General features: G+C 40.3%; 1 protein-coding gene across 5 annotated transcripts in view; it reads left to right on the top strand.

Moving 5' to 3' along the window:
• Positions 1 to 14,901, top strand: part of ANKIB1 (ankyrin repeat and IBR domain containing 1) — a 183,382-nt gene that overhangs the window by 29,340 nt on the left and 139,141 nt on the right. Inside the window, exon 1 of one of the 5 annotated variants that reach the window (XM_066239795.1) lies at positions 5,651 to 5,782. The exons of the other annotated variants lie outside the window; for them this stretch is intronic. The gene's annotated coding sequence lies outside the window, so the exon portion shown is untranslated. Of the gene's footprint in view, positions 1 to 5,650; positions 5,783 to 14,901 lie in introns of those variants that run through there. 5 annotated transcript variants of the gene reach the window in all.

Consider the following 14,901-nt stretch of genomic DNA (forward strand, 5'->3'; position numbering starts at 1 on the left):
ATAACAAGTGTTCTAATACCGTGAAGTGATTAAAGCCTATTATATTATTAAGCAAAGCCTTAACTAATACAACAAGATTTAAAATAAAATTCTTATAGTCTTAAATGTCCTTATATATTAATGTAATTTTACTAAGTCCCTGTTGACATCATTACTGCTTCACATTACACTGGGGAACAATTTTTTTTTTTTTTTTGTATTTTTCTGAAGCTGGAAATGGGGAGAGACAGTCAGACTCCCGCATGCGCCCGACCAGGATCCACCCGGCACGCCCACCAGGGGGCGACGCTCTGCCCCTCCGGTGCGTCGCTGATTGCGACCAGAGCCACTCTAGCACCTGGGGCAGAGGCCAAAGAGCCATCCCCAGCGCCCGGGCCATCTTTGCTCCAATGGAGCCTCACCTGTGGGAGAGGAAGAGAGAGACAGAGAGGAAGGAGAGGGGGAGGGGTGGAGAAGCAGATGGGCGCCTCTCCTGTGTGCCCTGGCCGGGAATTGAACCTGGGACTTCCGCACGCCAAGCTGACGCTCTACCACTGAGCCAACTGGCCAGGGCCTCACTGGGGAACAATTTTTATTTTCATTTTCTGTTGCATGATGTTTTAGAACTGTTTCTGTATATCTCTGCATCACTGATTCCAAATCTGAAATCCGTTTTTTGGTGCATGCTCTAGTTTTTATGCAATTTTAATTTTTTTTGTTACACTTAATGGCATGCATTGGTTTTTAAATTGGAGTTAAAGGGCAATGACTCTTGGATTGAACATAACCACAAGGCAATTAATGTTTTAAAAACATCACTTTTACATAATTGTAGTTGTTTTTAAATGTAAAATATTATTATCTGATAAAAGCACCCTATTATTTTAAGTTTGAATCATGGCTTCTTTGAGTAGGCATAAATGTAAGAATAGTCCTGACACCTTCTGTTATATATGTGGCTGTTACACACTTCAACATCAAAGGCGCAATATTTCATCATTTGTGACATGTGCATATATTGCCTATTTTCAAGTTCCCCTTGGCGATCAAGACAAGAAATGGGCTCCTCATATTGTGTGTCATAATTGTGAGGAAATGCTTCATGACTGGACAAAAGGAAAACGCAAAGGAATGCCTTTTGGTATTCCCATGGTTTGGCATGAACCTAAGGACCACAGCAGTGACTGTTATTTCTGTCTGATCCATACAAAGAGCATGGGCAGGAAAAAATGGCATATGATCGCATATTCTAATATTCCTTCAGCAATACGGCCTACCCCACACTCTGAGACACTCCTGGTTCCACTTTTCAATGGTTGTATTTCTTCTAAGGACAAAGAAAGTGAACATGGTGATCAAGTGTATTTTGGTAAGTTGCATGAGGAAATGCTTGTAGAATCTGAAGGGTCTTCAGACTCCTTTGGACACAGAAGGAGTGTCCAAACGTGAAGCTCTGGAAGAAGGGATGCAAAATATTGTGAATGACTCTTTGGTTAATTGAGACAGGATCATTTTTCCCCCATTTCACATCAAACTTGGCTTAATGAAGCAGTTTGTTCAGGCTTTGAATAAAGAAAGTCAATGCTTTCAACATATTATTTCTGCTTTTCCTGCCTTGTCTTTTGAGAAGATAAAAGCAGGTGTATTCAATGAACCTCAAATTCGGACCCTCATACGTGATGAAGAATTTGCCAGGAAGATGAATAAGGAGAAGAAAGCAGCATGGCAGTCCTTTGTGGTAGTTACAAAAAACTTTCTTGGCAACAAAAAAGCAGAAAACTATAAACTTCTGGTTCAAAGGATGCTGTTGGTTCTCCACGACATTGGGATGTAACATGAGTGTTAAGGTTCACTTCCTGAACAGTCACCTTGATAAGTTTCCCGAAAATCTGGGAGCTTTAGTGATGAGCAGACTACTGCTGGAGCATCAAACAAGATTTTCCTCAACAAGTACACAAACGCAAGAGCTACAAACGCAATTTTTGCCTGAATGGAATTTAAATGTTTTGCGCAAATTATTGATTAAAATAAGTGTTTTAATATGTTCTATTTCAAAATTGTAGACAAATTCTGATGCAGTCATATCTTTTAGTGTATTAGTGTATTTACTGCATTATATAAATTATTATATTTTCACAAAGATGATGCCCAAGAAGACATTCTACTTCATTATGCTAAACTAAATGTTGAAAATTTTACAGTAAGATGAAAACCTAAAATCTTGAATTGCAAAAAATCTGTAGCTTACAGAGAAAAACTAATGTCAAATTTGAGATCAGCACACTCGAATTCGGTAAGAACAGTGTTTTTGTGAATGCAACAAAAATTTTGTTCCCCAGTGTTATTTGTAAATATAACCCAACCTCATTTCAGTTTGAGAACTGTTCCAAGGAGCAGGAGTCACATACATTTAGGAAAAGTCCACAAGGCATTGGAGTTGTGGTCACATTTCCACACTTTGTAGCTAGAGTCCAAGTCCCCATGACCACTGCTTCTAGCTGGCAATGATTCAGTTAGACTGGAAAAGCCATTTGTAGCATGTATGGAGACGGAGCTTCTGTTTTCTTTAAATTGGAGAGATGAACCCAGGGTGCCTTTTTCTGGAACTTCGCAACCATGGCATGGTGAAGAGAACCTTGGAATACACTATGCTGGGTGGCAGAGGTAAATTTGTCTAAATTAGGAGCAGGTCCCAGCCTAAATTAAGCATGGGGCATTAAGGCAGGAGGAATAAAGGAGACACTATATATTAAACAAAGGAGCAGAAAATAAGACTGTTAACACCCCACAACAGAGATTTTCGAGGGATGAATAAAAACCCGAATATTTTGGCAATGCATAGTAAGTGGCCCTTGTGTCCATAAGAAATGAGATCAGTTTACCTGCTACTTGGAAGAAATACCCTAGGCTCATCCACAGTGACTGGAGATTGGGGCAATGGCCCTGAGCACCTTTAGCCTTCAGTGGCAAGTACCAGCAGGCTGGGCAAGGTCAGGTCATAGGTGACTGGAACAGGGCTGGAAGAGATTGAATCCTCCCTTAAAGGAGCGAGGGGGAAGCTTACCTTCCAGTGTCCCTTTTCCCACAAAAAGGTATGGCCCTGGTGGAAGCTGAGAAGCCTGGCCGGCTTTAGCTCAGTGACCTTCCTTTCCACTCTTGAAGCAGGACCCTGATGAAGTCCTATGAAGCCCTTTTGGGGCATTGGAGCCTTTAAGGGCGTATGTCAAGAGCTGGTATTTTGCCTGATCTCTTTTGGGCTTTGTCTGCCTTTTCTATTCCTCTTGGTCATTATAGACCAGGTGTGGCCAACAGTTTTTGCACCTGGGCCAGACTAGAAAGAAAACTTTTTTCACGGACTGGACGAAATACTAAAATTTTAAAATGTTAAATACAAAAATGATTTGTTTAAGTAAACAAAATTTTATTATGTAATTTGTTTATGAATAAATGTGTGAAGAATATTTTAATATACAATATTTTAATAAAAATATATTTTAATAAAATAATTCCATACAGTATAAATATTCAAACTGTATTGCAATCAATTGAAACATTTAATTAATAGAATGAGCTTGAAGGGGTTATATTGCAAATAAAACAATTTTTTTATTTTACAAACAGCCTGGACACGTTTTCAGTTATCAACTGCAGCTATTGTCTATGCTACAATGCCACTCGATTCAGCACACTTGATCACAAAAATAACGAATTGTTTGACCTTGGGTGCGCACTGGCAAACTCCGCCTAAAAGAATGTGGGTTTCACATCACCGCTAAACGCCAAACAGTTCATATCAAGTACAGATGAGTACAAAAGTTGTAAATCTTTATAGTAGAATTTTTAAAAAAAATAAAGTATCAAGAATCCATTCGATCAATTATTGGAAGTTAACCCTAGATTAGTCATATGCAGAATTTTCCGCATATCACTATCTTCTTAAATATCTCGATTTCCAATAAACAAAGACACTTCCGCTTCTGAGTAGCTGAGATTTTAAAGTAGCAGATAATATTAAAAACTTAATCACAGGCCGCATAAACTCATTACGCAGGCCAGATTCAGCCCATGGGCTGTATGTTGGCCATACCTGTTATAGACATTAAAAGCCATGCTCAGATGAGGGGTTTGAGGTTCCTCATCCACCTATATAAACTTTTTGTATATTTGGAACTATTTGGAAAAAGAGAAAAACAACGTGATTAGCTGGATTAAAGAAAAGAGGATAGAAGTTTGCAGGAGAAACAGGTTTGGCATCTCCTGTAGGATTTCAGAGTCTCTCAGCTGCTGAATAACCCTGTACATCAGTATTCAAAAGAAATTTTTTAAAGTAAAAAGCATGATAAAAAAGATTTGCAGGAGTTCCAGGATATGACTCCCCCCTTTTTATATGTTATTTACAATTGACCTTTAAGCATTTGTTGAGCACACTTTATAATACCTTGACTTCAAATATTGTAAGAAATACTTGTCTTTATGTTAACTTTTAACAAAATATAGTAAACGCATTTTCAAGTAACATTTCCATACTTATAAAAACATTTCTACCCCATTAATTAACAGGCAAATTAAAGAGCACCTTAAAGCTGGAAAAATCCAGTGTGGCTTTCATTATTTTCCTGTATTAAAAAAATCTAGCCTGACCTGGTGGTGGCGCAGTGGATAGAGCATCGGACTGGGATGCGGAAGGACCCAGGATCGAGACCACGAGGTTGCCAGCTTCAGTGCGGGCTCATTTGGTTTGAGCAAAAGCTCACCAGCTTGGACCCAAGGTCGCTGGCTCCAACAAGGAATTGCTCGGTCTGCTGAAGGCCCACGGTCAAGGCACATATGAGAAAGCAATCAATGAACAACTAAGGTGTTGCAACGCACGATGAAAAACTAATGATTGATGCTTCTCATCCCTCTCTGTTCCTGTCTGTCTGTCCCTGTCTATCCCTCTCTCTGACTCACTCTCTGTCTCTGTAAAAAAAAATATATAAATAAATAAAATTAAAAAAAAAATTACACCTTTGTTAGGTAAATCTACTCTGCCTCAAGCTTTGCAGCTATCGCAAGCAGCCTGAAGTTTGAAGCAGTTTAGCCAAAATTAGCAAGTCTTTAGGGTCCATATTCCATTCTATTTAAATTTAAATGAGCGTGCTTTACTTATTCTATTTAAATTTAAAAATTTGTAGGGATATTTTAGTTTTTCAGTATTAAAGCCAGCATATCCAATTTTTGCATGCAAGAACTTAATTCAGGCCTTAAAAATAGACACATTTAGACAATATTAAACAAAGACTTCACATATAATTACATAAATCAAGAGTGAAACCCGGGATTTTAGAGATTACAACGTGGCCTGCTTGATGTTACTCAGGGCTATTTTGATAGGAACATAGTAATGAATAAAAACTAAACAGAACTCTCTTTGAAAAGTTTTGAGGCAGCCACATATTAGATTCTGTTTAGCCATATACGAACAGGCGTTTCTTTTGCCTGCTTTTCAGGCATAGAACAGGAAAGAAATAAAATGAGTTTAGAGAAAGAGAGTAATGGGGAAAAGCTGTAATTTTCCCAAACTCTTAAGTCTTTTCATTTACTAAAGAAAATTGGGTAATAGTACAACTTTAAAAAGCATTTGAGTCTTTTAAATATTTTTTTTTATTTATTCATTTTAGAGAGGAGACAGACAGACAGACAGACAGAAAGGAGGAGCAGGAAGCATCAACTCCCATATGTGCCTTGACCAGGCAAGCCCAGGGCTCTGAACCGGTGACCTCAGTGTTTCCAGGTCAACACTTTATCCACTGCGCCACCACAGGTCAGGCTTTTTTTTTTTTTTTTTTAATTTTTTTTTTTTTTTTTTTACTTATTTACTTTTTTAGATTTTTTTTTTATTTATTCATTTTTATTAGAGAGAGGGGGGAGAGAGAGAGAGGGAGAGATAGAGAGAGAACAGGGGGAGGAGCAGGAAGCATCAACTCCCATATGTGCCTTGACCAGGCAAGCCCAGGGTTTTGAACCGACGACCTCAGCATTCCAGGTCGATACTTTATCCACTGCGCCACCACAGGTCAGGCGCATTTGAGTCTTTTAATCATTCTTAAATTCTAATAGCTGATACAACTGGCAGCCAAAATCCCTCCATTTCAGCTCCCACCGAAAGGCAGGTATAGCTTATCCAGGAGGGGAATATTTTCCCGCTCCTCTTGGGCCTCCCGGGCACAGCCGTACCCCACTTGCACAAAGGTCAGCCTGTCGTAGAGCCGCCATTGCCACCATTTCCATGGCCACTGGGATTTGGGACCTGAGGCCTAAGCGGCACTTCCTTTGCTGCTGTGCTGCGAGCTCACAGGAGCCACACATTCCAGCACAGGAGGCTGTGTTGTGCACCCAACCCACACGCCCATGGGACACGTCCCCTCCTCCGCATGTGTGTGCTCTTGGGGCACGCCTCCTTTGCCGCCTGCACAAGTGGCTTCCTGCGCTTCCAAGAGGGGACCGTGGCTGGCCGCACTGGCAGTTGCTCGGGCGCAAGGAAGAAGTAGTCTCCACGGCTTCTCTGAATTCTTTGCCCCTCGGCATTATATTTAGACTTATACTCGTTCGCCTTTCCATTGTGGGAAAGTGTTTCCCTTTCCCACAATGTGGGCAAAGGTTTGGATCCTTAGGAGCCATTCGGGCTCCAAAAAGAGGCCAAGGGTGATATGGGGGGGGGGGGAGCAAGGCAGTTTCTAGCAAAATGCCCTGACTCCCCTCATTAGAAACAAGATCCACTGGCATAAATATTTCCCTGACTTTCCTTCTTTCGTTTGTTTTGCCTTTTATCAAAATACCCTGGAATTCTTGCCCTAGAGCCTGTGGCAAAAGCAAGACCTTCCGTGTATGAAGTCCTGATATCAGTACATGTTCTGATGTAAACTTTTTTTACTACTATTCTTTTAACTTCCTTAATCAGCCATGAAACAAATTCTTGATATTGTTCATCAGGACCTTGCCTGATATTGCTGAATTCCTCCATTTCTTCCCCTGCATCTCGAGCTTGATCCAAAGCTTGTTGGAGTGGGGATTTCCAAAGACCTTGGGAGCAGAGGGCGATAGAGACGCAAAGTTTAAAATGGCCACAGCTGTGATGTTCTTACCTCCTGAGTTATTCTCAGACTCCAAGTTTTTCTCATATTTACATTTCTCTGTTTCTACCTCATTCTGATTAAGCAACTTATTCTCAAATAAAAATATTTGTACAAAAAGAAAAAGGTCCCTCACTTTTGATCCTAGTTGTCCCATGGTTATTTACTCCCAAATTACTTTATTATTATATTCTCCCCCACACTGTCCTTAAAAGCATCACTCTCTAAAAGCTTTATACTTACTTCATGTGCACACTTCTGGGGAATTCCATTACCTCTCCTCTTTCCCTTATTCAATGGCCCCACGTTGGGCACCAGTTGTCGCGGTCCAGCCACGATGAGTTTATACGGGGTCTTCGAATGGGAAAACGTATGGAATTAAATAAATGATAGACAGAGACTTAAAGATATATGCATATAGATAGGTTTGGGAGGACGGCAGAGCTAACAGTCTCTACCGTTCCTAAGCTGATGCAATGGCGGCTCCCAGAAGCGCACTCGTTTTTATTCAGGGAAAAAACATGGTCCATTAGCAATTCAGTTGTTTTCAAGACAACTCAAAGACAACCCCCACCATACCATTCAAATCTAATTTTACACCAATAAGAAACTAGCTTCCAGTCTCTTCCGGAGAACATGGGTAGGACAAGAGAGAATCAGGTATAGCTCTTTGTTAACTGGGCAGGTGTGGTGGGAAGTTTGGCCCAGCACTTCTGTTCCCAAGATATCCAGATTATAAAAACACTCTGTTTATATTTTGGTCCCCAGCAGTAAGAAACTAAACTGTCTTCCACAGTGACCATACAGTGAATCAGAGTTCTGTTATTTTAAATCCTTGCCAGTATTTGGTGGTGTTCGTATTCCAAATTTTGGCCCATCTAATAGGCATGTAGTGGTATCTTGTTTTAATTTGCCTTTTTTTCATGACATGATAATAATATATTTTAATGTACTTATTTGGCATTGGTATATCTTTTTTGGTGAGGTGGCTGTTAAAGTCTTTAGTCCATTTTTAAAGTGAGCTTGCTTTCTTACAGTAAAGCTTTTACCAGTTCTTTGTATATTTTGGGTAACGGTCCTCTTTCAGATGTATCTTGCAAATATTTTGTTCCAGTCTGTGACTTGTATTCTAATTTTCTTGATACTAGTTTTTAAAGAGAAGTTTTTTGTTTTATTTAGTTTTTTTAATTACTATTCATTTTTAGAGAGAAGGGGGCAGGAGCAGGAAGCATCAACTCCCATATGTGCCTTGACCAGGCAAGCCCAGGGTTTCAAACCAGCGATCTCAAAATTCCAGGTTGATGCTTTATCCACTGTACCACAACAGGTCAGGCGAGAGCCACAGTTTTTAATTTTAATGAAGTCTAGCTTATTTCTATCATGACCTGTACCTTTTGTCTTATATCTAAAAAGTAATTGTCACATTCAAGATCATCTAGGTTTGGCCCTGGCTGGGTAGCTCAGTTAGTGGAGTGTCATTGTAACACACCAGTCAGGGCACACACGGGAATCAACCAATTAATGCATAAGTGTGTGGGCCGACAAATTGATTTTTTTTTTCTCCTTCTCTTTCCTCCCTCTCTCTAAAATCAGTAAATGAAAGTTTTTTGTTTGTTTTTTAATGATCATCTAGGTTTTCTCTTTTGTTATCTTCTAGTTTTGAGTTTGAGGTGTCTGGTCCATTTTAAGTTCTTTTCACTGACAATTTTTTTTTTAATTTTTCAATTATACTTTGCATTCAATGTAATTTTTTACTAGTTTCAGGTGTACAGCTTAGTAGTTACAATAATACACTTTACAAAACGATCCTCCGATATTTTATATATCCACCTGGCACACTAAGTGGTTATTACAGCATTATTGAGTATACAGTATTTTCTCTGCTGATCATTATGTCCTGTGACTATTTTGTCACTACCAATTTGTACTTCTTAATCTTTTTACCTTTTTCACCCAGCCCTCCTCATACCTCTCTCCTCCTGTCAATCTGTTCTCTGTATTTATGAGCCTGTTTCTATTCTGTTTACTTGTTTTTTAGATTTCACATATGGTATTTGTCTTTCTCTGACTGGCTTATTTTACATACCATAGTTCTTTCTAGGTTCATTTATGCTGTAGCAAATGGAAGGATTTCATTCTTTTTTATGGCCAGGTAATATTCTATTATACATATATGCCACAACTTTCTTGTCCGTTCATTTATTGATGGCCACTTGGTATTTTGATAGATTGTTTTGGGTAGTGTGGACATTTTAACAATGTTAATTCTTACTATCTATGAGCATGGTAAGTGCTTTCGTTTATTTGTGTGCTCTTCACTTTCTTTTTTCAATTTCTTTGTAATTTTCTGAGTACAAGTCTTTTTTGTTGTTTTTTTTTTGACAAAGTCAGAGAGAGAGACAGATAGGGACAGACAGACTGGAAGGAAGAGAGATGAGAAGCATCAATTCTTTCTTGCAGCATCTTAGTTCGTTGATTGCTTGTTTGTTGATTGCTTTCTCATATGTGCCTTGATGGGGGGGACTACAGCAGAGCGAGTGACCCCTTTCTCAAGCCAGCGACCTTGAGCTTCAAGCCAGATATCTTTGGGCTCAAGCCTGTGACCATGGAGTCATGTCCATGATCCCATACTCAATCTGGTGACCTCAGGACTTCGAACCTGTATCCTTTGAGTCCGAGTTCGATGCCTTATCCACTGCGCCACCGCTGGTCAGCCCTAAGTACAGATCTTTTACCTCTTTAGTTAAATTTATTCTTTACTATTTTAGGGTTTCTTTTTTTTTTTTTTTTTTGAGACAATTGTAAATAGTATCATTTTCTTAGTTTCTCTTTCTGTTAGTTCATTATTGGTATATAAAAGTGCAACAGATTTCTGAATATTTTGTATGCTGCTGCTTTACTGAATTCATTTATCAGTTCTAATAGTTTTTTTTTATATTATCTTTAGGGTTCTGTATATATCATATCATCTGCAAAAGAATGGCATTTTACTTTTCCCTTTCCAGTTTGAATGCCTTTTATTTTTTTCTTCTTTGTCCAATTACTGTGGCTAGGACTTCCACTACTATGTTTAATAAAAGTGGACATCTCTGTCTTGTTCGTAATCTTAAGGGAAAGGCTTTCAGTTTTACCCCATTGAATATGATGTTATCTCTGGATTTGTGACATGTGGTCTTTATTATATTAAAGTATGTTCCCTCTATTCCTACTTTGCTGAGACTTTTTTTTTATCATAAATGGATGCTAACTTTTGTTAAATGCTTTTTCTGCATATGTTGATATGATTATATGATTTCTATCCTTTATTTTGATCATGCACTGTATCGTATTTATTGATTTGCAAGAATTGTACCATCCTGGCATCCTAGGAATAAACCTTGCGTGATCATAGTATGTGATCTTTTTAATGTGTTGCTCAATTTAGTTTGCTGATATTTTGTTGAGGATTTTTGCATCTATGTTTATATAGAGTATTGGGCTATTTTTTTTTCTTTGTAGTGTCTTTATTCAGTTTTGAAATTAGGATAATGCATGTGAGTGAGGTTTATTGTCCGCCGGTCCTTTAAGAGGGTGCCTGACTTTCCAGCTGCCTCCCATCTCTCTTGGGCAGACAGAATCCCCACTGACTTTCACAGCCAGATGTTATATGGGCTTTTCTTCCCAGTACTGGTGCTGTGGGCTGCGGAGTCCAGCTTGTGGTCAAGACCTCTTCAAGGGGGACCTTTGCAATTGAGATACCTCTCCAGATCCTCAACTGCTGCACGTGGGTGCTAGGCCAGGCTTTTTAGTGTCCGCTTTTCTACCAGTTTCGATATGGTTTCTTCTGTAAATCCTGGGTTATCCTACAGCTAGTTTTCAGTGGGTTATTTGGGTTAATTGTTCTAATAGTTGTAATTCCACTTTGCTCCTGGGAGGAGGTGAGTGTAATTCTCACCTAGTCTCCCACCATCTTGAATCCTTGTGATCTGACCCATTTTAAGTTAATTTTTTTGAAGTGTGTAAGGTCCTTGTTTAGATTCATTTCTTGCATGTGGATGACCAGTTGTTCTAGTACCATTTCTTGAAGAGACTGTCTTTGCTGCATTATATTGCCTTTGCTCCTTTGTCAAAGTTCAGCTGACTGTATTTAAGTTTGTCTATTTCTGGGCTCTCTATTTTGTTCTCTTAATGTATTACTGTAGCTTTACAGTATGTCCAAAGTCAGGTAGCATTAGTCCTCTTAACATTTTTATTCTTCTTCAGTATTGTGTTGGCTATTCTGGTTCTTTAACCTCTTCATATAAACTTTAGAATCAGTTCATCAATATCCACAAAATAAAATTCTGGGGTTTAGTTTGAGATGACATTTCTTCTATCAATCAAGTTGCAAAGAATTGACATTGTGACAATATTGAGGCTTCCTTTCCATGAATGTGGAAAATTTCACCATTTTTTCAGTCATCAGAGCTTTGTAGTTTTTCTCATATAAATTTGTATGTATTTTGTTAGATTTATACCTAAGTATTTTATTGTTTTGAATGGTTATGTAAATGGTATTGTGTTTTTAATATGAATTTACTTGTTTATTGCTGGTATATATTATAGAAAAGCAATTGCCATTTGTGTATTAACTTTATATCCTGCAAGTTTGTTATGATTATTTGTTAGTTCCAGTTTTTTGGTTCATTTTTTTGGATTTTCTGTACAGATGGTCATGTTATATATGAACAAAGGCAGTTTTATTTCTTCCTTCCCATTCTGTATACCATTTATTTCCTTTTCTTGTCTTGCTGCATTAGCTAGAACCTCCAGTATGATATTGAAAGGAGGCCCTGGCCGGTTGGCTCAGCGGTAGAGCGTCGACCTAGCGTGCGGAGGACCCGGGTTCGATTCCCGGCCAGGGCACACAGGAGAAGCGCCCGTTTGCTTCTCCACCCCTCCGCCGCGCTTTCCTCTCTGTCTCTCTCTTCCCCTCCCGCAGCCAAGGCTCCATTGGAGCAGAGATGGCCCGGGCGCTGGGCATGGCTCTGTGGCCTCTGCCTCAGGCGCTAGAGTGGCTCTGGTCGCAATATGGCGACGCCCAGGATGGGCAGAGCATCGCCCCCTGGGGGGCAGAGCACTGCCCCTGGTGGGCGTGCCGGGTGGATCCCGGTCGGGCGCATGCGGGAGTCTGTCTGACTGTCTCTCCCTGTTTCCAGCTTCAGAAAAATGAAAAAAAAAAAAAAAAAAAAAAAAACAGAAAGGGAGTAGTGAGAGGGTCATCCTTGTACCATACCTTTGCATTGTACCTGTTCTTAGTAGGAAAGCTTTAAATATCTTCTTATTATGATGTTAGCTGTAGGATTTTTTTCCTGAAGTTAGAGGCGGGGAGGCAGTCAGACAGACTCCCACATGCGCCTGACTGGGATCCACCCGGCATGTCCACCAGGGGGCAATGCTCTACTCATCTGGGGCATTGGCTCTTGTTTCAATCAGAGCCATTCTATTCTAGTTCCTGAGGTGGAGGCCATGGAGCCATCCTCAGCGCCCGAGCCAACTTTGCTCCAATGGAGCCTTGGCTGCAGGAAGGAAAGAGAGAGAGACAGAGAGGAAGGAGAGGGGGAAGCGTGGAGAAGCAGATGGGCGCTTCTCCTGTGTGCCCTGATTGGGGATTGAACCCAGGATTTCCACATGCTGGGCCCACGCTCTACCACTGAGCCAACTGGCCAGGAGCAGCTGTAGGATATTTTGTATATGCTATTTTCAAGTTGAGATAGTTCCCCTGTATTTCTAATTTATTGAGAGTTGTTATCATGAATGGGTGTTAGATTTTGTCAAATATTTTTTCTACATCTATTGATATGATCATGTGATTTTTTTAAATTTATTTTTTAGTATCCTGATACAATGGATTACATTAACTGGTTTTCAAATATTGAAAGTTTCAAAGCGGTTTTCTAATATAAGATAAGTATGTCAGCAATCCCCAGTATAGCCTACAGATTTGGTAGTTTGCTAGAAGGACCCACAGGACTAAGTTGTACTCATAGCTAAGAATTATTACAGCAGGCCCTGGCTGGTTTGCTCAGTGGTAGAGCATCGGTCCGGCCTATGAATATCCCAGGTTCGATTCCCAGTCAGGGCACATGAGAAGCACCCCACCCTTCTGCTTCTCTACTGTCTCACCGCTCTTGCTTCTCTCTCTCTCTCTCTCTTCCCCTCCTGCAGCCAGGGCTTGATTGGAGCAAATTGGCCCTAGGTGCTAAGGATGTCTCCATGGCTTCCACCTTAGGCACTAAGAAGAGCTCAGTTGCTGAGCAATGGAGCACCGCCCTACATGGGCAGAGCATCGCCCTCCAGTGAGGTTTTTTTTTTCTTTTTTCTTGTGGGAGAGACAGAGAGAGTCAGAGAGAGGGACAGATAGGAACAGACAGACAGGAAGGGAGAGAGATGAGAAACATCAGTCCTTCGTTGTGGTTCCTTAGTTGTTCGTTGATTGATTTCTCATATGTGCCTTGACTGGGGGGCTACAGCAGACCGAGCAACCTCTTGCTCAAGCCAGCGTCCTTGGGCTCAAGCTGGTGAGCCTTGCTCAAACCAGATGAGCTCACACTCAAGCTAGCGACCTCGGGGTCTCGAACCTGAGTCCTCCGCATCCCAGTCTGATGTTCTGTCCACTGTGCCACCGCCTGGTCAGGCTTTAGTGGGCTTGCTGGGTGGATCCTGGTCCAGGTGCATGTGGAAATTTCTCTCTGCCTCCCCTCTTCTTGCTGAATAAAAAAAAATGTTCTTACAGCAAAGGGATATGAAGCAAAATAAGCAAAGAAAAAAAGTGCATGGGGAAAACAAAGCCCAAAGGAAATTAGGAGAAAGCTTCCAAGAATCCTCTCCTCGTGGAGTCAAACAGGCTGTGCCTAACTCCTCCAGCTTCAAATTATGACAGCACTTGTGAAATGTTGTCTAGTAAGTAAGCCCACTAGAAGGACTCAGTGCTAAGGTTTTATTGAAGTCTGGTTATGTACTCTCAGAAGAAAAGCTAGTGGTTAGCATATACAACACTGTTTGAACAAACAACTTAGGCACCCTGAATCATTCCTATGAGTTAGAGCAGCAATTTTCACCAGGCGTGCAATATGCTGCAATAATTTTTAAAACATGCAGTAGCTGACTTTAGTCAGGGGCATTGACCTCTTTACCCTTAGATTATCAAATAAAAAAATGACGACTGCCAATATAACAATAGCCATCTACTGTGAATGAATCAAAATTATAGCTATTTTTTGTCGTGCTTCAATATTTTAGTAATTAGTTTATATATGCCATGAGATGAAAAAGGTTGAAAATCTCTTGAGTTAAGTAATAGTGGGGACCCTCTTTAAATCCTCTTTAAATGAAGATACCAGCTGGCCAGTCATTAGGAACAGGCCTTGCCAAATATAACTGTGTCAAGCCTGCTATGTTAACTTTTTTCTACATACTTTTTTCTACCCCTTGGCACTTGGCTGAGGCATCTTGGTACCTGTGCCTTTTAGAGGCTAAACCTTTAAATTTCATTAACCATAAAGATCTATCTTAGCCAGGTGGCTTCCTCCTTAAGTTTTTATATTTAAGTTTCTTTTTTATGTAGCCCAAGTCATCAATACGAACAGCACAAATCAGACTGATAAGTTGAAATTGATCTGGAAACCCAACATAAGTCAGCAGCAGTGAGCCATCCCCCAGAGGGATCCAGAATGCCATCTGTTAGGAGTAGAGTGGGTAGAGGGGCCATACTCCTTGTGATGTGCTCTCCTCTGACTTGCAGCTTTTGGCAGGAATCACAAAATGCAGTTAGCCTCGACATCAGAAATAT

This window comes from Saccopteryx bilineata, chromosome 7, assembly GCF_036850765.1.
Source record: "Saccopteryx bilineata isolate mSacBil1 chromosome 7, mSacBil1_pri_phased_curated, whole genome shotgun sequence".
Taxonomy (NCBI): domain Eukaryota; kingdom Metazoa; phylum Chordata; class Mammalia; order Chiroptera; family Emballonuridae; genus Saccopteryx; species Saccopteryx bilineata.